Raw genomic sequence first — 22524 nt, 5'->3', positions numbered from 1 at the left:
GAGAATAATGGTTAAAGCGATTAAGATATAAAGGCATGAAGAGAAGGATTAAGGTATAAAGGAGCGGTATATCCGATTACTCGCGCTCTCTGTCGTTACTGTCGACTGTTATCTCAAGTTGAGCCACGGAAAATTCGATTCCGCTCGGGGGCGAGTTCATGAAGCTAACGAACCGGCAGACATCGAATTATGGCAAGGAGGAAAAAGAAACAACATAGAAAAGATCTTCGAGAGGATCTACGGATGAAATTGGTTTACGCCAGTGGTAAATGTGTTTCATCGCCACCCACGACTGTTACCGAACGCGACTATATTCAGCGATAAATATAGTTATAAGAACATCTTCGACTGTTTTTTAGGGAGACGTTACATATAAGTAGTGGCCTACATTTTTATTTTCATAGATACAATATTCTTTCATGAATATTATTTCTTGAACGATATATCTTTCAGATTTATTTCTTATTTAAAATTTTATCTTGTGTTTTTAATTTTAAAAAATTGTATTATAGAATTGAAACTCTCTCTCTTTTGCCAAACTTGCCGAGGTTGATAGAAGTTTTAAAATCTCACTGCCATTCTATGTTAAAATTAAATAAAAAAAATCGTAAATAACGTTTCAACTTTAGATTTTAATGCAACAAAAGAGAAACAAAAGCAAAAAAATATTTAATCTTACAAAAAGATAAAAAAAATAATAATAAAGAAAGATTCTCATCAAATTTTCAGTGAAGCAAACTGAAATCTTAATTTAGAATTCAGTTTGCAAGGATGTTTAGCTTCGAAAATTGAAAAGACTTCACAAAAGTTTTCATTAAATTTTCACTCAAACAAAATCGCGTCCGGGTCGATCATCTTTGTACCAGTAGTTGCGCGAACACCCGGTATAATACAAACGGCGGACAATGTCGCGTCTCAATTCTGCTTATTCTCCTTGTCGAGCTGTCCGAATCAGTGGTGAAGCGCCTTAATTGTCCAACGTTACTGGCGGACGAATGTGGCGTAAAAACGTTTGTATCGGAACACGGGATGAGAAGACAAGCAGAGGGAGAGAGAAAAGCAATCAGCGGAAATTTCGCGAGCAGAATTTTCGCATTTCGGGATCCAGGCTTGGCCACGACTCCCACGGGATTCTCCCGAGAGATAATTGTTCGGTATACAACGCGTCCCGCCTCGTAACCACTTCGCGTGTTCAAATCGGTTGCGTGCGAAATAATAAATTCCCCGCACTAATTGCGACAGTGAAGTGTCTTTAAATCATGTATACAACCGGAGTATCGTTTATTTCAAAAACACTTATATTCTATTGGTTTTCCTCTTTTATTTTACTTGGATATAAATATCTATTTTTTATACTGCTTTTTTAAGTATATAATTTATACGCAGCGGTTGTATGTATAAAATAATATATTTAAAATCAATCAAATAGCAATAGGAAAAAGTTACCATAAAATCATAGAGATATAATAATCGATAGTAATATGAAACTAATATTTTCTTAACGTCACGCAACTTGATTAATAATCATAATTTAATTAGCCAATATATTTTATATAGAGAGGATATTTTTTAAATTAATTTTATAAAATTTGTAAAAAAGAACTTTTCTCGAATTTATATGGGGAGAATTAATTACACGACTTTCGAGCTAAGACATATGTGTAGATTCATTATTCTCATCATCAGTATTTATAAAGTTTGGCAAATAGTTTGTATTACGACATGTCAGGTGCGTGTAACATTGCGTTGGCAAATCCGCACTCTATTGATATAAGCAAATATTGGAAACATGTCAGTTTTGGTGCTAACATCAAAAGCTAATGATACAAAGACAAACTAGTGTTGCACGTTAATCCGTCCTTCTGTTTCCCTTCGTAATCCCCAAAGCAGATCTCACCGTAATTCACACAAACTAAAAGGATCTCCACAGGATGCTATTTGACGTTCTTCCTTTGACTGTAACATAATTTCGGTACATTTACGAAATAACGATCATATATATATATATATATATATATGTATATACAATGAATATTACATAAAAAAAAAACTTATGTTATAAATATAATAACATATTTGATATTACTATTGATTATTTTTTCGCATAGACGTAATTTAGCAAATTTTATTTATTTTTGATGAAACAGAAAAGCGACGCGTATGTTCCTTTTACGATTGCATCTTTTCTAAGTCTTTCTCAATCTTTTCTTTCGTTTTGCTCTGTGCTTTCATCTTCAATCTTTACTATTCAGTGTCTAAAGAGGAAGCTCTTACAATGCAATATTCCGCTTGTTTGTTCGTGGATCTCTTTTAATGGAATTTGTTATTGTCTACTTTATTGAAGCTGCTTTACTTTTAGAAACAGGTCTCGGAAATCTTATTTTCACTTTCTATTATACGCGCACTTCACATTTAACATTTGTATTTCCATTTTTTTCATTACTCCGCTTCATTATATCTTTTAAATAACATTTACATACATCTTTCTCCAAATAATTTTCTTGAATTTCTTCGTGAAATTGCGTTCGAAAAAAGTATAGTCTTTTAAAACACACACTCGAGATAACAATAAAATTTCTTATAGATTATTCTTGTTGATGAATACTTCAATGTCTTTTCAATATTGAAACCGAGAAAAAAATATCGGAACTCTTCTGAAGAAAGCGATTTTGAGAGGAAATAAATTTCAATCAGATTTTCTGGCTGAATTAACAGACTGATGACTACTATCGCCTTCTTCTGTAAAATCTCATAAATCGTTGCGACCGACAGCTTTGACGAGCTACGTCGAGCGAGCGATTATTCGCGGCAAAAGCCGGAAAGAAAAGCGAGCGAATGTTGAAAGGCTCGGGCGGAAGAAATTCACGAAAGATCCCTCTCGAAAGCGATGCTGCCGCAGTAACCCATTTTACCAGTCGCCTCGTAGTAGCTATCTCCTTCACTTCCTTCCCCTCGTTCCTCGAATTCTTCCGTTTGTTTGCACCGACGTGTACACGACGTGTAGGAGATACGACGCGCGCGCAGGAAGCACGCGCTTTACGCTTACAACGTTACACACGGGCACTCGTTGGAGCGAGAGATATTCGAGGTAGCCAATTTATTTTCCTGGCTGATTTTTCAAAGAACTTCCTTCGACTGGGGTATGTCGTCCTGACGTCCTATGGACGCCGCGCCGCCCCTTAAAGGCATTTCTCGTATAGCAGTACTCGTGCAATTTTTCTCTTCTCTTCCTTCGATAAGGACAGAAATTTTCTATCGAGAGAATTTCGATAAAGACAGTATGGTGCTTAGTGGTTTGAGAATTTCGGATTCTTATTAGAAAACGGAAGACGATTGTGTGTGAGATATTTGATAACATATTGATTCTTCCATCGTCATCTTCTTTCTAACACAATATGACAAAGACTTGGATATTTTAGTTATTAATAAAAAACATAGCAAAATATTCTATTTCTAGAGAAACAAATTTCTTGGTTCTTCAAATATTTTAAATATAAAATTAAAAATAATGAATGTAAAATATAAGATTAAAAATGATGAAATTATTCTGCTGTTTTAGAGTTAAACGATCATGTACGATAAGTTTGCTACGCCGTTTATACTGTATAGCATAATTTTGAAAGGGCATAGCAATTTACAGTCTATCGACATGGTAATATCGTTATTCTGATGAGGACTAAAACTTCAATAAGACATTATGCGAGAGATGAGGAGTCTGAGACGGCGACAAAGCCGAAGAAGGAGGAGAAGGACTCACTGTGAGGTTTGAGAAGCCCTTACGGAGGTGCGATCTTTCTTTTCCTCTCCGAGTTTCAGTCGTCGACTTTCGTTTGCGAATTTACATACGGGCTCTACTTTGCGCTCCGTCGCGTTCGAACCGTGTAAGAGTTATTTCAATGATGTCGGCCGCCTTTCGTCAAGTACTTTACTAGTATTCGCAGCGAGATGAAAACTTGAAAAATTGTTAAGCGAGTTATCTCGCGAGTTGATCCATACGAAACATTGCTTTTACGAAGCAAATTTTTCTTTTGATGCAATATATATGCGATAATATTCTGCTTATCAGAAACAATATATTGAATTCTATTGAATATACACAAGTTAATTGCAATTATTATAATTCGCAAATTAATTGGATAAATGTTATGCGATATTTTGATTTTCAGCCACAAAATTAATTCTCACTATTTTTTAATTAATTTTATTATTTCATGAAATTTTAATATTGAACAGAGAATATTTCTAAAACAAAATATATAAAATTATTTCAATAATATCTTAAAATCTTTAGCATCAAATATTTTTCGGGTATGCGCAAATCTTTGAAAGGATTCCTATTTACGTCTTTGCACCAACAGTTCGTCGGTCTCTTATCTTTTCGCTTTCAACCCCTTTTCGCTCTTTCGTGATGAACTATGAGAAAGATGGTGGCTGAATCGATGCCGTGGAATGGGACAAGGAGGAAAATGAGAAAAGCGTAGGAACAGAGAGAAAACTCTTTTTCTCACTTTGTTTTCCGTAAGCGTTAATTAAATTACGTCCTCGTAGGAAGAAGGAAAGGGTGAGAGGCGAAAGGTTCTCTTTAAAACTCGCCGGCCGGTCGTCGTTTCGCAAAAAACTAAAGGAACTCGTCCGCGTTTGATGTCGGATCAATTCCCCCTGGTAGGGAAGGAGGTGGGGGCCTAAATTAAGAAGTTGAAATTTTCTCGACGCCCTCCAATATTTAGAGCTCGAGACGTTTCGGACCCGGCGTCGGCGACGAGATGCAAGTATCTCGCTAAAGAGAATTTCTCGCGCGTACGATCGGAGGTTGCACGGCATCATCGATGAGCACGTATAGCGTCTTCCCGAGTGTATCGCCGTTTTCGAACGTGACGGGAAAATAGTTTCATACTTTATATAGGTGAGCAACCGGCTTGTCTATCTGACTGTTTCTCTCCCCTATCCTCTTACGCTGCGTCGTTATTTTTGGTTCATAATTTATGACTGCGCGCCAGGTACATCGAAAACGAGTCGCGTACCTAGTAGATGCTCGCACAAAGTCTTGCAAAAATATTATCGGCATATATACACAACGTAGCAAGAGCATCGCAGAATTTTTCCGGCAATAAATTTGTTCTTCGGGGAATTTGGAATTTTTTATATTTTTTTCCAATTGAAATCTATAGGTAGTTTCTCTTTACGGTTTCTTTAATTTTGATAAATAGATTATTTGTAATGTCTATAATCGAATATTCATATATTTAATTAAATCTGATTAAATAGAATTTATTTAAATTTGATTAAATAAAGCTTTATTTATTTCTAGTGTATTTTACTCTCTAACTGAACTTAATAAAAAAAAAAATCCTAGAGAATTTAATATAATCTCCAATTCCCGGTAAAATTTCGTAAGTTAATAGTTTTGCTATCTGTCTACATTCGTGAAGTTTAATATTTCCTGAAATTAATTTAAATTTAAACTTGAAATCTCGCTCTTAATCTTTATCTCTTATAATTTAAATGCTATCGATACCCTCCAACATTAAAGGAACTTACCGTTGCTTTCGGTTCAACTTCTAGGGTATCTCTCGTACTCTTTAGCAAAAGCGGACGACTTTCGTGAAACATCTTGCCCGCTATACTTCGGCGAACCCGTTTCGCGTCGGGATTCCTTCTTTTTCCATAGGTCCTTTATGTCTTTACTCGGCAATTACCGTAACTCTCTTTATCTAACGGCGACTCACCGTCTATTCTCCCTCGATCCAAGACTCGCAGGAGCCCTTTTTTCCCAGACCCAGCCATAGAATCTAGAACAGTTCCCTCTAGTATTCGATGGCGATGCACCGCTCCCTTGAGAACAACGTTCACGCCGTTTGCTATTGCCCTCGGGGTACGCGAGGCTAATGTGCCCCTTAAAGGGAAGGAATCGTTGTTCGCTATGTCGTAGATGAACCCGCGCGCCGAAATTTATTTCGTCTACGTTTGCAAACTTTGTCGGGGTGTGTTTCTCGCTCGGCGTTAATGTTTTGACAAAATAAAATTAATCAGCAATTAAAATGTCAGTCAATTTTTTTCGAATATAATTGTGAAACGATAATAATAATCAATGCGCAATGAAAGAGAATATAAATTTCATATTATGAAAATTATTTTATATTAAGAAATATATAATAAAAATATCACACAATATTTCAGTGAAGATTACTTAAGAAGTAATGATTATATGAAATATTAATAATATATATTAAATTACACAATGTGTATTATATTATAAATAATACGCACAAAAATATTTTTAATTATACATTATGCAGTATTTATTTTGATTGAATCAGACAATCTTACAGCATTGAAATAAATCAAATTTATGTGTATTATAAAAATATTTAATGTGACGTTGAATATATATATTACAGAGAGGGTATTTTTCTCGAAGTTCACTGGTTGACGAAGTTACGCCCCGTTAACAATCACTAATTTGATTAGACACTCGTCGTCGCGACATCGTACACACTTTGTGGGTGCACTCGATCCGCTTCGATGACTCGTTCTCATGTTTCTCTTTGATTCGTCGTCAGTTTGGCAAACGCGTGCGTTCAACGACTCGGAATTAATTCGCGTGCACGCGAGACAGTTTGGCGAGATGCGTTATGTCTCTTTCTCGTTCTGTTTCGGCTCGTTGGTAAAACTGCATTTTATCGAATCAGTTTAGACCTCTTCAGCTTATGCCTCGGTTATTTGTGGCAGCTGTATGATGCTGAAGATTTTAATTTTAGATCGTAGAAATTAATGATTGTGTCTTTATGTAAGTTTAAACGAAGTATAAAAGCATGATTCGAATTATTTAGTTGTTTATATCTCGCAAAAGTAATTTTGCAAGATTTTCATGTATTATAAAATAGAAAAAAATTATGAAAAAAATATTTAGTATAACAGCAAAGTTTATTTATAAAGAATTATTATTTATAAAGAAAAAAAGAAAGATTTTTCAAACTAGTGTATTATTATAGAAATGGTGCGAAAGTGTAGAATATATACAGAATATTTCAGAATTTTTAATCTTAATTTTAATTACCAAGTTCTTTTCGATTTTATTGAAAAATATTATAGGCATACCAATATATTGATTATAAATTTATCTAAATATATTAATTTGGAGTTCTAAAACTAATCATGTAAATTTTTTGGCACGATAATATTTTACCAATTATAGTTAATCGAAAATTATATATATATAATTTATTTTAAAGACGGTAAAATTTAGGCAATAAATTTTATTTAAAATTTTAGCTGTATGTAATAATTATATTTCTAAAATAATAATAAAATGGTCAATGCTTTATATAATTTGGGTATATTTTTATTTTACAGATTGACATCTGCTCTGCAAACTACGCCGCTGCGCATCGTATCGGTGAGTGCTATATATAAATTATTTTTTATCTTTATTTCTAATAAGTAATGAATCTTGATGTAATGTTACATATATACATATATATAATTTTTGTCGATACAATATTTTGTTCATTCAAGCCATAACAAGCAATATATATATGTTTACATAAAATCATCTTACATTCTGCTCATAAATATGTAGCATAAAATTATCAGAATATATTTTTCGCTTATCTCGGCCGAATATTTCGTTTGAAGAGCCGAATTGGCTCGGGCGAGTTTTCATAAAATCTATCGGACGTCGGTTTCCCTCCCGGGAAGTCATCTCGTGAAACGAAGCGTGTATACAAGCCAAACGAAGTTTCGGACTTCGCTCTTTTTTTTTCATCAATCCGGGATATCGCCACGTCGGCCTTTTCGGCCGATCGCAGCTGTAAGTCACGATGGAATGCGAACGAGACGGGTTTTAAGAAAGCAGCAGCGTGAAATTGAAAGGGTCGCGCTAGCTAGTTCGAGGACGAAACAGACGAGTGAGCGAACGAGCGAACGCGGTAATGAATTCCAGGCACCTTTCGACGAGAGAGAGACTTTGTCTCGTTGAACGGGAACTCCCTAAGAGAATGGAAATTCTCGTGGAAATCATGCGATTCCTGAATATTCCGCGAGGTAGGCTTCCCAGACTCTTCCTCAAAGTATGTCTTGCTTTGAGTACACTGACGCGAATATTGCATGCCGTTGCATTCGCATTTGTCACAATTCTGTCTTGAAAGTTAGTTGTGTTCTGTTAGACATTTTCGTAACAATATTAGAAAAGCGATAAGGAATTGTTTAATTAAAAATCTCTTGTCATATTTTTTATATTACAATTTTTTAAATTTATTCTATCCAACTAGCTCCTTATTTTGTTTTTAATTTTCTTAATCTAAAATTGTTTAAATATTTCCTTAAACGTACTCCTTAAAATTGATCTAAAATTAAACATATTATTGAAGTTTAATGCGATGAAAAAATCAATAACGTACTTTATTACTGGTTTAACTTTATGTCATATTTTATGCTTGAAAAATTGAGATACATATTTACTTTGGTACGCGAAACAAGCGGAGGCTTGCGCGAGCTCTTTATAACTCGCTTGCGAGCAACATATTCAAAGTTATACGACAACGTGTTTAAACTGGCGGAATTAAGCAGGTCATCGGATTGTTTCTGCTCGTGACGGACGAACATTTTACGTACGGTTGCATAAAACTCGTGTGAAATGGGGCGAGTATGCACAGGCAAAAATGAGGACGCTGTATTGCACTTTAGGGGAGCCGTTATTTTCTGTATGACTACCACAGCTACTATATTGTCCCTCGATATGCTTTTCCAGTGCATTCGGCAAGCAAAGAGACCGCTGGATGCAGTCTTATAAGAGCATATATTCGAAATTTTAAGTTAGTTTTGAAAATAACTTTGTTATATATAATTTATAGAGTTTAATCTATTAATATAATATAATTTATACTATATACGTATAATGAGATACAATTTATTGTAATACAATATTAACAATGATATATGAAATAATGACAAATTAGAATTATATCGTGAATTCCTACAATTATTATGCTCGAAATAATTCGAGCTTGACCACTGTAGTAATTGCAGCATATACATATATCTGGTTAAACGACGGCTCACTCGCACCTCATTTCGACAAATCATTATCCTCCTTTCAAATTACAGTAACAACTTCACAATTACTGGTTCTCGGCCGACCAGTGATTGTGAATTTAATTTGGCAGCGTTTCTACGGTTTCGCGAGTCTCTGTGCTTAGAGAAGGTGCTACCTAGAATGTTTTCTGCTCTGCGTCGCGGAACGAGGAAAGATCCTTCAGACGTCTTAAGTATCTATTTCATTTGAGTGCCAATTGCTTTTGAAAAGCTCCGTCGTTCATTCGCTTTAGATTCGCCGGTTCGAGAACCGACTATGTACTAAGATCTAGCATACCTACATATCGTTTTATATATATATGTATATAATCAAGCTTGTTTGTCCGATTTAAGCCTTAAAAAGATTTAACGTTTCTCGAATTTTTCTTTCGGATAAAAAATTATTCTTTTTATAAAAAAAACAATACTATAAATATATGTATTATTTAAGAGATTGAAAGGTTCTAGTAATATGTAATATTAAAAAGAAATTGTTTTTTTTTTAATTTTCTACATCAACATAAAGTGACAATTTTTCTATTTTCTATTGTCATAATTTTTCATTAAACATCTATATTACTTTCAATTATTTTGAATATTTTGAGATTTTCATTATTTAAATATCTTGAAAATTAAGAATAATATGCTCTGTGTATTTTCATAGAATTTAAGTTTTTCTGGGCTCACATACGTACGTTTTGGCGGATTTTCTCGGATACATTGGAATTTAGTCAGACTCCGCTTTACTTTATGCTGCAGCATAATTTCTCTTTGTTTAACAACCGATAAATATTAGATTGCAAAGCATATACATACGTATATAGAGCACAGAGCAAATTTTTTAAATAATATTTCCTAAAGATAAAAATTATCGAAAAGAAATAAGAGTCTTTACGAATTTTTTAACAAATTTATTTTCCGTAAATGTACACAATAAAATAGGAACGATTGTTTAAAACACATAAATGAAATTACGACAGAAAAGATATAATTTCTTCAATAATTTAAAGTTTCTGTTTTGAACAAATAAGAAATTGTGGTTAAAGTTTTCTGCAAATCTCGTAGGAGAAAACTCATTCCGCGAGACGCTTTATATCCGAAGCACCGATACTTCTGGAGCATTAAAGTATCGTTCGGTGCGTATGATTCGCAGAATACCGAGCGAAAGAATGAAGATCCGTTCTTCCCTCCTTGATATCGCGTTGGTCTTCCTTTTCCGGAAGATGTAAGAGTACTATCGTAATATTGTGCAGATTTTTCATTACCTCTTCTGCCTGAGCAATCGCCTTCCTCTCTCCTGTGCGGATTCCATTTCTCGCGTGCCCTGAGGCGAAAGTAAAAAAAAAATGCTAAATTTCTCATCCTGGCTCATGTGCAAATTTCTCACATGTTCGCATTACAACATTCGGCTGCTCTTCAGTGATTAAAACCGAATATTTTTAAAAATATTGATAATAGATTACAGTATATATTAATTAACTCAAAAAAATAAAAAATGTACGTTAATATAATTAGAGAAAAATAATTATTGCAACATTATAATCTTTGTAAATGTATTCAAAATTGAATGTGTATGCGAAAATTTATAAATAATATATTATAATAAAACAAATAATAATTATTTTTATTAAGTTATGTGTACTACATAAATACTTAAAATATTGTTATCATTCATCATTAAAATGTAGCCGAATGCATCATCAGAATGCATATCAGTAGATTTTACACCAATATTGTCACAACCGATGTTCTTACGTTTTTAATACCTCGCGCGTTAAATAAAATCATCCTAGAGAACTTTCATCACGCTAGTATCGATGTCCTTTAACAGATCTGCCATTGTAGTCTGTACAATGTATTCGGATTCGCCCAATAGAGACGCCATCGCCCGATCTATAACTTTGTGTAAATGCGCGTATCGTCTCTATGTACATACACACCGTGGATTCTCGAGTGTGGCGGGACACACTCGTTCTCACTTGCGGTATCCATGGTTCTGATCAGTGAGATCCATGGAAGCTGAGTAAACAGCCACTCCCACCCCTCATTCCTCGGAGAGAGAGGTCAACTGTTCCCGTGGGCTTATCGATAAAACGCGATCGGAGATTATTGAATATTTGCTGTGAATCATGCTAACCGATTTCACAATCGAATTATTCGATTCTTCACGTAATTTTCTCTTAAACATTTTTAGAAAATGCAATACTTAATTCAAGTATGATTAATATTCATTTACGTTAGCATATAAAAGAAAATTTAATTTTTTTCTATGATTTTTTTCTTTTTATCATCCAGCTGGATTTTATATTCAATATTTTTTTTACAAACGCTTTTATTTCTTAAAATGGAAAGATAGTTTGCTCGATTTCAAATTTTCTGAAAGGAAAAAGAATAAATATTTTCTGAACGATAAAAAATTATGTTTGCGTTATGATGGTGAGAGAGTTGAAGTTATAGTTGATGGGTACTGGGGATTTTATTGCCAGATCGAAAGAGGATATTGAAGAAAAACTTAGATGCAAGAACCATGCAGAATAGCCTATTTTTCATATCAGCGTTATTGGAAATATTCAATATATACACAGTTTGCAATTTTATCTAATATTTCTATATTATTTTTCAATTTATACTCAAGTATAAATATGTTTTTTATTCTCTTCTGTTTGGCAATAGTAATGTAAAGTTAAATATACGAAAAAATAATTTCAACTATAATGCTGAAATTCCAAATATATTTTGAATCATTCATATGTGTAAATTATATAATTAGAATTTTTGCTATTTTCATTTAAAACATTAAATTTTTTTCATTGTTAAGAATTCAGTTTTTGAAAAAATAATTTATTTAATTTAATTTATAATATTCTTTAAAATACTTGCAAAATATTCTCTATTTTATATCTGTTAATATAGTGTGAATTTTTCACATCTTTGCAAGTAATCGTTTTTTAGTAGTCTGACAAAGGCAAAATGCGTTTCATGCTAATATAATTTCCTATGAAAATCGGATCTCTCGGATGTGTGCGATACACACGAGGCAAAAGGGCGCTTGAACGACTCCGATCTCATTAAATGAGCATCACATAATTATCGATCGCCCTAGCGTCGCTTATCTAATTAACGCGGACGTCGATCGGACGCGTCGGCGCCATCTCCGAAATCTCGCCACTTTGTATGCGGTCGGCCGAGCCGCGAAAGCGCACAGCTCTCTACATCGCCAGCTCGAAATAATTCAATTTCAATGACTAATTTAATTGTCTCTCTCGGATGATATCACGCCGCGCCACGCGCCGAATTCTAAACGCGCAGCGTGGGGCGCAAACGGCGACGCATAATATAACGCCATTACAATGTCATCCGACTATAATCTCGCGCCATCATGACACGTTCGCGGCTCTGAGAGTCTCTCAGCGGTCATTCGAATTTTTCAAATTAATTTTTCTTAAGCGCCGTAAGACTAATCCTTCAACATAAATGTTTGCGCGGCAAGGATATCAATATATTTAAAAATATTTATCAATTTAAATATTTTTCATTCAGAATTAAAATATCAGTGCCTAAATATAACTGTCTGATTCTCTTTTTATTGGCAATTATTATTATATTGTTGGAAATAGAGTATAAACTGAATTGCAAATATCATATAGTATATATACAAAAATATCGTCGAAGTAATCTTTACAATCGTCGGCAAAATGATATTACGTAATCGGTCTAGCCGTTTCGGAAAAGCCAAAGTACTTTTTCTTTTCGTTTAAAACGAGGCGAAACGAAGGTCGACGGAGAAGGTCCGTTTCCCACTGTAAATCAGGGAAATAGCATCAAAGTACGTCCATACACATGAAAGAGTAGTGCGTGATCACGAAAAAGGGCAAAGGGAAACGGGATAGCGACGGTAGTGCAAAGCATAATGAAGTTCGCTGTATATTCTGGAAAAATCTCGCGAAAAGAATCCAGTGCCAATCTCCTTCTGCTGAATATCATGCCGCAAATGCAGGTGAATGCGAAAGTAGAAAGAAATGCGGAATAAAAAGCGGATTTTTTTCAAGAAACATTTTTCCCTCGTTACTTATTAATATTTTTTATGTGCACGATTTTTCTAAAAAAAGACAGTAAATTCTCAGTCTTCGTTAAAAATAAATAAAGCTGCGAATAGTCAGGATGTAGAACGCGAAAGTTATCTCCCAGTCGATTTCAATCGAACGCTCGCTATTATGCGTGTACCAATTGTAACGTGCTTTTAATTTAACGATGTTCTTGCCGCGGAACTTTCGCATCGGAAGTTACGACCGGAAATAAACGGTACGGTGGCGTAATCCCTTCGCGATTCCACTAATTTCCGTGGAACTTGCATTTACTTTCGCATTTAATTCGTTTACTGTCAAAGTTGCATGAGTTCAACCGGAACGTCATTATTCTATCGATATAAAATAAATTAACAATAAATACTATATCTTTTTTTATGACTATAAAGAGGCACAATATGAATCATTAAATCTTGAATACATTTCCCTTGCGTTTGATCTAGTGAAAGAAGAGAATTTTTTTCCCTCAAGAAAAAATGTAAAAAAAAATATCTTTAAGATCACATCCTTTTATATTTCATTAATATAATAATCGATAGAATTAATGTAAGTTTTTATTTAAACAATATCTTTTTTTTGGAATATAGGAATAATTTTAGACATATATTTACAGAGTTCAGTTTTTTATATAATATTATATCTTCAATGAAAAAGAAATCTCTTCCCATCCTCAAAATTTTTTATAGAATTTTAACTTATCACTCGGTTGCTGATTACAAACAATGCGACAGTAGTATTCCAATCTTAAAATACTTGTGAAACTTAAACTCAATTTTTAGAAATAATGTTTCGACTCTGAATGATAATAGTACATGTTCGAGAACAACGAGAATTTAATAATCGTGCGGTTCGGCACATTTTCCAAGAGTTTTTCGGTTAGAACCAGTGGGTCAAGCGCACGCGTTGTTTCAGGGGACGATAAAGTGCTCAAAGATCATTAACCAAGGAGTGCGAATTGGATATCCCGGACGGGTCGAGGAGTTAGCAAATTCTCTCTTCGTGCGTTACTGCCTCCTTTCGCCGAGATTAAACGATTCTTGGCCTGGTAAAGTAGAGAGGGTGAGTAGATAGGTTGAAGGGGGTTCACATGATGCCTTAACTGGTTTCAACTTATCTCCGAGTTTCGTCGTATTTAGGGAAAACACGGGCGCGGGCCCGCAGGATCGTTAAGGAAAGTTAGACTGAGTGGAAGGCACAATGCCGCGCGTGTCTTTGAAGCAACAATGGTAAATGCAGTTTGCTGACAGTTCACCGTCTGCCTTCTCGCGGGGTCTCTTCTCTCCTCCATCCATCTCCCTCTCCTCTCCCTTCCTTTTCTCACTTTGTCCATTTCATACTCGGATCTCTCTCGGTTCTTTTGTGTGTTGCCGTCCTTCCCTCGCGAATACTCTCTATAACCATCCGTTAACAATTTCGCGACTTTATTGCTATATTTTTAGCAGCGGATCACGCGCAGTTAAATCGTACATTTAAGAAATTCTCGAATAAAGAGAATGGATTAGAAAGATATCATAATCAATTCATTCTTGCGCTGTAAAATTATAATTCCGTGCTCTTGTCCTTAAATTTATAATTTGAGATTTAAGTTTGTACTTAATTCGGGTATTTCGTTCAACTTATACGCTCAATTTATGCTCAATTTACGGCTTCTCTTAGAGGCTGCGAAGATATCTCGGTCCGCCATTGTTATCACGTTGTTCGTATTCTACGCACCGTGCCGCTGTATTATCGGCCTGACTTAGTTGCGGCCTGAGTGGAGGAACTTCTCCGTGCTAAAGTTTCCTTCACCGATTCCGCGCACGACGCAATTTTGCCTGTGTGTTGCGTCTCGAAACGCGCGGTTGTCGGGGACGCCGTTAATTATGAAGTCGATAACTCGTATATCTGGAGCAACCGCGCTAGAAATTTCGGGTGCTGGGCGAAACGCGCGTAGAATCGATTATGCCGGATAATCGACGCTAAATGGCGCCAACATTGTCATCAATCGGTTGAAAGAAAACTGTTTTCTCATTCAATGCGATTTTACACGAGGGCACAAAGTGCCTAATCTTCGAAAATTTTAAAATTGATTAATTGAATAATTACGTATGTACTTATTTATATTTTGCGATTCCATGTCGTAAAGGAACGAATTGTTTATCGATTAATCATTTCGCGGTAATTTTACGTACAATTAAGCCAACGTCGAATACTCAATGAGAGTCGTAATTACGAGAATTTTTCCTTGCGGTCGGCGAATTCCATTATAAGCACACGGTGTAAAACGTTAATTTTTATGGCTCGTGAAATTTCCTCTTTACGTTTCTCGATCGTTTCGTCGTTTTTTTCCCTGCCTGATTTATTATTTTCTTCTAAGCACTCGGTATCGCATACTTAATTCTGTTTAATGATTATTCAAATTTGTAAGATCTCATTAGAGAATCCAATATAAAATTGCCCGTATTGATTCTACATAATAATTAACAGAAAAAAGGAGCTAAAAAATACGTAAAAAAATATTCTAATAGTTCAAGAAAGTTGTCTTAAATAAAAAAATATTTTATTTTAGAGAACGCATCTAATATTATGCAATTTCTTCGACAAAATGCGAAAAAATACTGGAATGTCTTGTACTTCCGCGGCTAAATTCCTGAAATGTTTATATCTTTTCTATTATTTTTTTTTAAATTCACGTTCACAGATCGCGGAAGTATAACATACAGCTCGTATGTAACAGCGATATGATACGTTTCATTCCATTAAATCTGCAAAAATGTCGTGGTACGATGCGAAATGTAAAGAATGGAACGAAATTTAAGGGAATATTAAGTGCGATGGTTGGGCTATCGCATGCTGGGCGAAGCGAGAGTCGGATGTCGCAACTGCCTTAAATCTCGCGCACATTTCTGGCTTTTTCGCATCACGCGCGCTGCCTCGTTGTTTTAATTTGTTGCTTCGGACAACGCCTGGAGCCGCCTGGTAATACCGCTTTCGACTTATTTGCATTATCCAGCGTTCGAGCGGCGTAATGAAACGCACAGGCGCGTCCTTCTATGGAGAGAGAAGCTAGAATCTCTAGAAGGCTTAAGCAGATTCGCCCAAATGGCGCTGAACTCGTTTTATACTAAAAAAAAATCCAATCAGCTTAATTACTTACATCTATCTATTTATGTGTACGATGTTTTGGAAAAAATGCCATAGCGCGTATTCACGATCGATTTGAATAATCTTTTAATCAATGAAAATTTATGTCTTCTTTAGAGTTTTTAGTTTTATATTTTGTGAAAGAAATGCTATTTTATACACTGTCTACTCTCTTGAGGATTATTATAATCCATTAATTTATAATATAACTCAAATTCTGAAAATTAATAAAAAAATTTTTCATTTGCAAACTAAAAATTTTCTCCACTATTTCGTTGATTAAATCTGCGTGAATAAAAGATTCTTTTATAGTTTGTTGAAATTCCTAATATTGATTCCCATCTTTTTCGGGACACCCTATATCGAGCAATTGGTCGTCAAATACGATAAAATGTAATGTGAACGTCCAAGAAAATCTCGTTCGCTTTCTGGTTTTACAGCTCGTCTTCCGCAATTTACGTTTCACGGCCATTTTCTCCTCACTCCTCCCCCGACAACTCACCCTTTCTAATACTCCCACCTTCCCGAATATCGACGTCTAATGGAGATGTCTCGGCGCCGCATACTGTTTATTCAAATTGCTCAGTATCCAGTCGCACCCCCCTCAAACGGAGCACTTAGAGACGCTAAGTTCTGGATCGATATCTCGACTTAATATTGAATCTTCTTCTCATCGTATTTTCTTGAAAGACACATACGTGAGCTGTGTGAACCTAGCACCCGACTTTTTAAAAATTAATTTTTTAAAACGGAAAATGATAGCATTTTGTTTGTAGTTATTTGTAATAACAATAATTTCGTTTGTAGTTTTATCAATTAATAAATAAAAAAAATTGTTTTAATAACTCGCACCCGACATTGACATATCGCAAATCCGCTTGCGCAGTCTTCTTTAGAATCGTTTGTAGTTGTTTGTAGTGATTTTCCTTTCGTTTGTAGTTGAGCGGTTTAAAAGTTATAAACAATTATAACATTTTTAAAATTTGTTTTATTTATTAATTGATAAAACTACAAACGAAATTATTGTTACTATATACAAACAACTACAAACGAAATGCTATCATTTTCAGTTTTAAAAAATTAATTTTTAAAAAGTCGGGTGCTAGGTTCACATAGCTATCATTTTATATATTTTGTTTTTTTAAATAATATTGTTAGGCGCGTCTCCACCTCGCTTTCAATGTATTCGCGACTTTTGATCACGTAGGTGTGATTAGACTGACCAGTCTCTGGGTTTACTACTTAGGCTCGCGATGCAGGGCTGTAAAGATTAATAAAGAATTATTTTATATATTTCGCTTTTTTAAATAATATTTTCACACGCGTTTTCACCTCGCTTTCAATGTATTCGTGACTTTCGACCACGTAGATGCGATTAGGCTGACCAGTCTCTGGACTTACTACTTAGGCTCGCGATACAGGATCGTAAAGATTAATAAAGAATTATTTTATATATTTCGCTTTTTTAAATAATATTTTCACACGCGTTTTCACCTCGCTTTCAATGTATTCGCGACTTTCGACCACGTAGATGCGATTAGGCTGACCAGTCTCTGGACTTACTACTTAGGCTCGCGATACAGGATCGTAAAGATTAATAAAGAATTATTTTATATATTTCGCTTTTTTAAATAATATTTTCACACGCGTCTCCATCTCGCTTTCAACGTATTCGCGATTTTCGACCACGTAGATGCGATTAGGCTGACCAGTCTCTGGACTTACTACTTAGACTCGCGATACAGGATCGTAAAGATTAATAAAGAATTATTTTATATATTTCGTTTTTTTAAATAATATTTTCACACGCGTTTTCACCTCGCTTTCAATGTATTCGCGACTTTCGACCACGTAGATGCGATTAGGCTGACCAGTCTCTGGACTTACTACTTAGACTCGCGATACAGGACCGTAAAGATCAGTAAAGATCATTTTATATATATTTCGCTTTTTTAAAATAATATTTTACATGTGTCTCCGATTCGCGGTCGCTCTCAATGTATTCGCGTATTTCCAACCACGTAGTTGCGATTAGACTGACCAATCTTTGGGCTTACTACTTACGGTCGCGATGCAGGACTGTAAAGATTAATTAAGATTATTTTATATATATGTATATATGTATATATATTTCGTTTTTTAAAATAATATTTTACATATGTCTCCGCCTCGCGTCCGCTCTCAACGTATTAGGCTGATCAATCTGTGGCCTTACTACTTAGACTCGCGATACAAGGACCGTAAAGATCAATAAAGATCATTTTACATAAATTTCGTTTATTTTAAATATTTTTACACGCGCCTCTGCCTTGCGGCCGCTCTCAACGTATTCGTATACTTCCGACTACGTAGGTGTGATTAGGCTGACCAATCTCTGGGCTTACTACTTAGGTTTGCGATACCAGGATCGTAAAGATCAATAAAAATCATTTAGCTATGTGAATCTAGCACCCGACTTTTTAAAAATTAATTTTTTAAAACGGAAAATGATAGCATTTCGTTTGTAGTTGTTTGTAGTAACAATAATTTCGTTTGTAGTTTTATCAATTAAATAAATAAAAAAATTTTTTTAATGACTCGCACCCTACATTGAGATATCGCAAATCCGCTTGCGCAGTTTTCTTTAGAATCGTTTGTAGTTGTTTGTAATGATTTTCCTTTCGTTTATAGTTGAGCGGTTCAAAAGTTATAAACAATTGTTTATTCGTCCAAGAGCTAACTTTGTCAATTTTTAAAATTTTTCAAATCCGCTTGCGCAGTCTTCTTTAGAATCGTTTGTAGTTGTTTGTAGTGATTTTCCTTTCGTTTGTAGTTGAGCGGTTCAAAAGTTATAAACAATTGTTTATTCGTTCAAGAGCTAACTTTGTCAATTTTTAAGATTTTTTAAATCCGTTTGCGCAGTCTTCTTTAGAATCGTTTGTAGTTGTTTGTAGTGATTTTCCTTTCGTTTGTAGTTGAGCGGTTCAAAAGTTATAAACAATTGTTTATTCGTCCAAGAGCTAACTTTGTCAATTTTTAAAATTTTTCAAATCCGCTTGCGCAGTCTTCTTTAGAATCGTTTGTAGTTGTTTGTAGTGATTTTTTTTTCGTTTGTAGTTTAGCGGTTCAAAAGTTATAAACAATTGTTTATAACTTTTGAACCGCTCAACTACAAACGAAAGGAAAATCACTACAAACGATTCTAAAGAAAACTGCGCAAGCGGATTTGCGATATCTCAATGTCGGGTGAGTCATTAAAAAAATTTTTTTTATTTATTAATTGATAAAACTACAAACGAAATTATTGTTACTACAAACAACTACAAACAAAATGCTATCATTTTCCGTTTAAAAAAATTAATTTTTAAAAAGTCGGGTGCTAGATTTACATAGCTAGATACGTGAGTCGCTATGAAGAGTGTTGATTAAACTTAGAGATCTTAGTTAATTTTGTGAGAAGTTTGGCACCGATTTAATCTTCTTTTTTCAATTAATAAATTATAAATGAAAGAAACTATGTGAATAAATTCACAAAAAAGTACAATATAGCTTTACATTATCTATTTCTTTAAAAATAAATAGATAAAAGTTAGAGGCTGTATATATTGTATATGATACGTTTCTGTCGATTTGGTACTTTTTTTCAAATTGATGAATATTGCTCGAAGGGTTCCCGAATGTATGAACTCTTCTGAAAAAGAAAAAAAACGGCCTAAAAACACGTCGGTATTGAATAATCCTCTTCTCCCTTCCCTCCCCCTCTTGTCTGACGACCCGTGTACAGGCGAAATAAGGTTCGCGTACCGTGTCGCCGATCTAAATTGCAAAACGGAGATTCCACCCTCCTGATCGAAAGAGTCTCTCCATTCGTGTGTGAACCTCGGCACAAAAGAGATTGAACGTGATTTATACGGCACGGGACGACTTTGCACGCGCGCGCGAGAGAGCGACACGCCGATAAGTATTGCAATACTGCGGGCAATTTCGTAATATCTCACTAACTGATCCCTATCGTGCAACCGTGTTGCCAAGCGCTTCCATCTCGTACTTGGACAGTTCAATTACCGAGTTGGATGCTGTACAACCCATCCCTCGCTCTTTTCCATTCTCGTGCGCGGAGAACATTTTCCTTATACTAGTGACTATACGGAAAAGATTTGCACCCAGGTAATCGCACGTTCCGCTCATCTCGCGACGCGAGATGTACAGATATCGATGGTAAATATACCGTATTTTTTCCCGGCTTATTCATGTAGTTTTTCATCTATGGATCCTTACAATTTATAGTCGATCTTCTCTTAAACAAAATTTGAATCAAACATTTTGATACTTATTATATATATATATAAATTAAGGTTCATCTAAGAGAATGTCTAAAAAATAATTAATTAATAATGAGACGGCTTATATAAGATCTTGTCAAATTTGAATTCTTTTTCGCCGCGGATGGAATCTATATGACGTTTAGCAAAGCAGGGTACTGTTTTCCATGTCTTAAATTGTGGCTTATCTCGAAACGATTGCATCGTAATAATTATAATTCACGCCGATAGAACCCACGTTAAGATCCCATTACGGATTTAACGATGATCTTATCGGCATCGTATACCAGACGACGCGGTAGGAAATTTAACCGCAAATCTGCCTCGCCGAATCGATTACGATTTTCGTTTGCAACATCCCTGAGATTACGGAAAATTTTTAGGCGCAAAGGTCTGAATAGTATATTTAAAAAATGCGATTTAACATTTTTTTATATAAAATATATAGAGAGTTTCTCTATTTTATCTTTACAATATGCATTATTTGATAAATAGAGTTGTTTATTTAATATAACTTTCAATTATATACTTCGGCAACTGTAAGCAGAATCACACGTCTACGTTATTTTTAATATTTTGCCAGAAGCTTCGAAACTTGGCTTTAAGGTTGAAAAAATCATGTTGTTGCTCACATTAATATCTCTCATTGAGAGGAAACACGACGCGAAACCGATATAACATTGTACTTTTTCGAAACGGACATTCTTCTATGTCTTTCCCGATTCTCTCGCCAACGTTTGCGCGCGGAATCGTAATCCATTATCGCCGACGTGAGTCGTAACCGCTGCTATTCGTCTACGTAAATCCGAAAGAATGGTCGGCGGCTGTGACATTAGACACGCTCGTACGCTCGACTTTTTTTCGAAATGAACGTTTCCCATTATCGCGATGGATTCGCGAAAGGCGCACGACGGCTTCGCGTATGCAAAGTTCCTCCCGGATGAAATTCGGGGGCCGTTATGTAGATTTCGCATCCATTCTTCCCCCCCTCATCTCCCCATCGGTTGAGTTTCCGGACGGATTTATGTTTTTGGTATTGCGTGCTGAATCGCTGATTTACGACGTATACGGCACCGTACGTACGTTTAATCTATAATCCAATTTGCTTTTCGTCACCGCTACGAAAACGTCCGAACGATTAGAGGCGCGTGGACGCGCGTGACCGGAATACATTCTCTTCATATATTTTATTCGCGTTTTTCAAACGCCGCTCGCTCATCAATTTCGTCGCTTCGAAGCGGACGCCGTACATATATGTATGATTAACGTAATACGCAAATTGATTTATAAGATAAAATCGATATTTTTCCAATTAGTCATTACGGAATTATATAATCACGCATTTATTAATATTTATATCACATTATTTTGCCAGGAATATAAACTTACGTAATTTTACATAAAATATTCGTTCCAACGAGAACGCGATTGATTGATTTCTTTGTACCTCTTAATGCGTCCTCACGTCTCCATATTTATATTTTTAATATATCTGTCAAGCACGAGCTAAATTCTCTGACATTCAAATTAATTTCAATCTGCTTTGCAAGAGAAAGAGAAAGCGGTGCTAAAATAAGGACACTAATAGCAACGTCACGCGTTCCTTTTCGTTAAGTTAATATTGGATTTTTGCCGGATAAAGCTAGTTCTCTATCCTCGATCATAAGTTTCTCTCTTCGCGGCAAATTTCCTCACACTCTTGGTAACTTTCGGAGAATTTTATGTCGTTGTCGGGCGCCGACTGCACCGCGACCGATCGAGAAGTTCGGCGAGTTTAGTAACTCCGATGCGACGTTACTATCGAAAATGTGTTACCCGTTAGCGAGACGCTTCGGAAATACTTAGAAACTTTTCAACACCGGAAGCAGTTTCGCATCGCCGCTGCGACAGCTCATCCGTTCACAATGATGGATACCGATATCATTTCGTAATCGTGTAAAGTG

This window comes from Prenolepis imparis, unplaced genomic scaffold (genome assembly GCF_030444845.1).
Source record: "Prenolepis imparis isolate NDT839.2.m4 unplaced genomic scaffold, iyPreImpa1.0 SCAF_12, whole genome shotgun sequence".
Classification (NCBI taxonomy): Eukaryota; Metazoa; Arthropoda; class Insecta; order Hymenoptera; family Formicidae; genus Prenolepis; species Prenolepis imparis.
The sequence above is the reverse complement of the archived record's forward strand: the minus strand, read 5'-3'. Positions refer to the sequence as shown.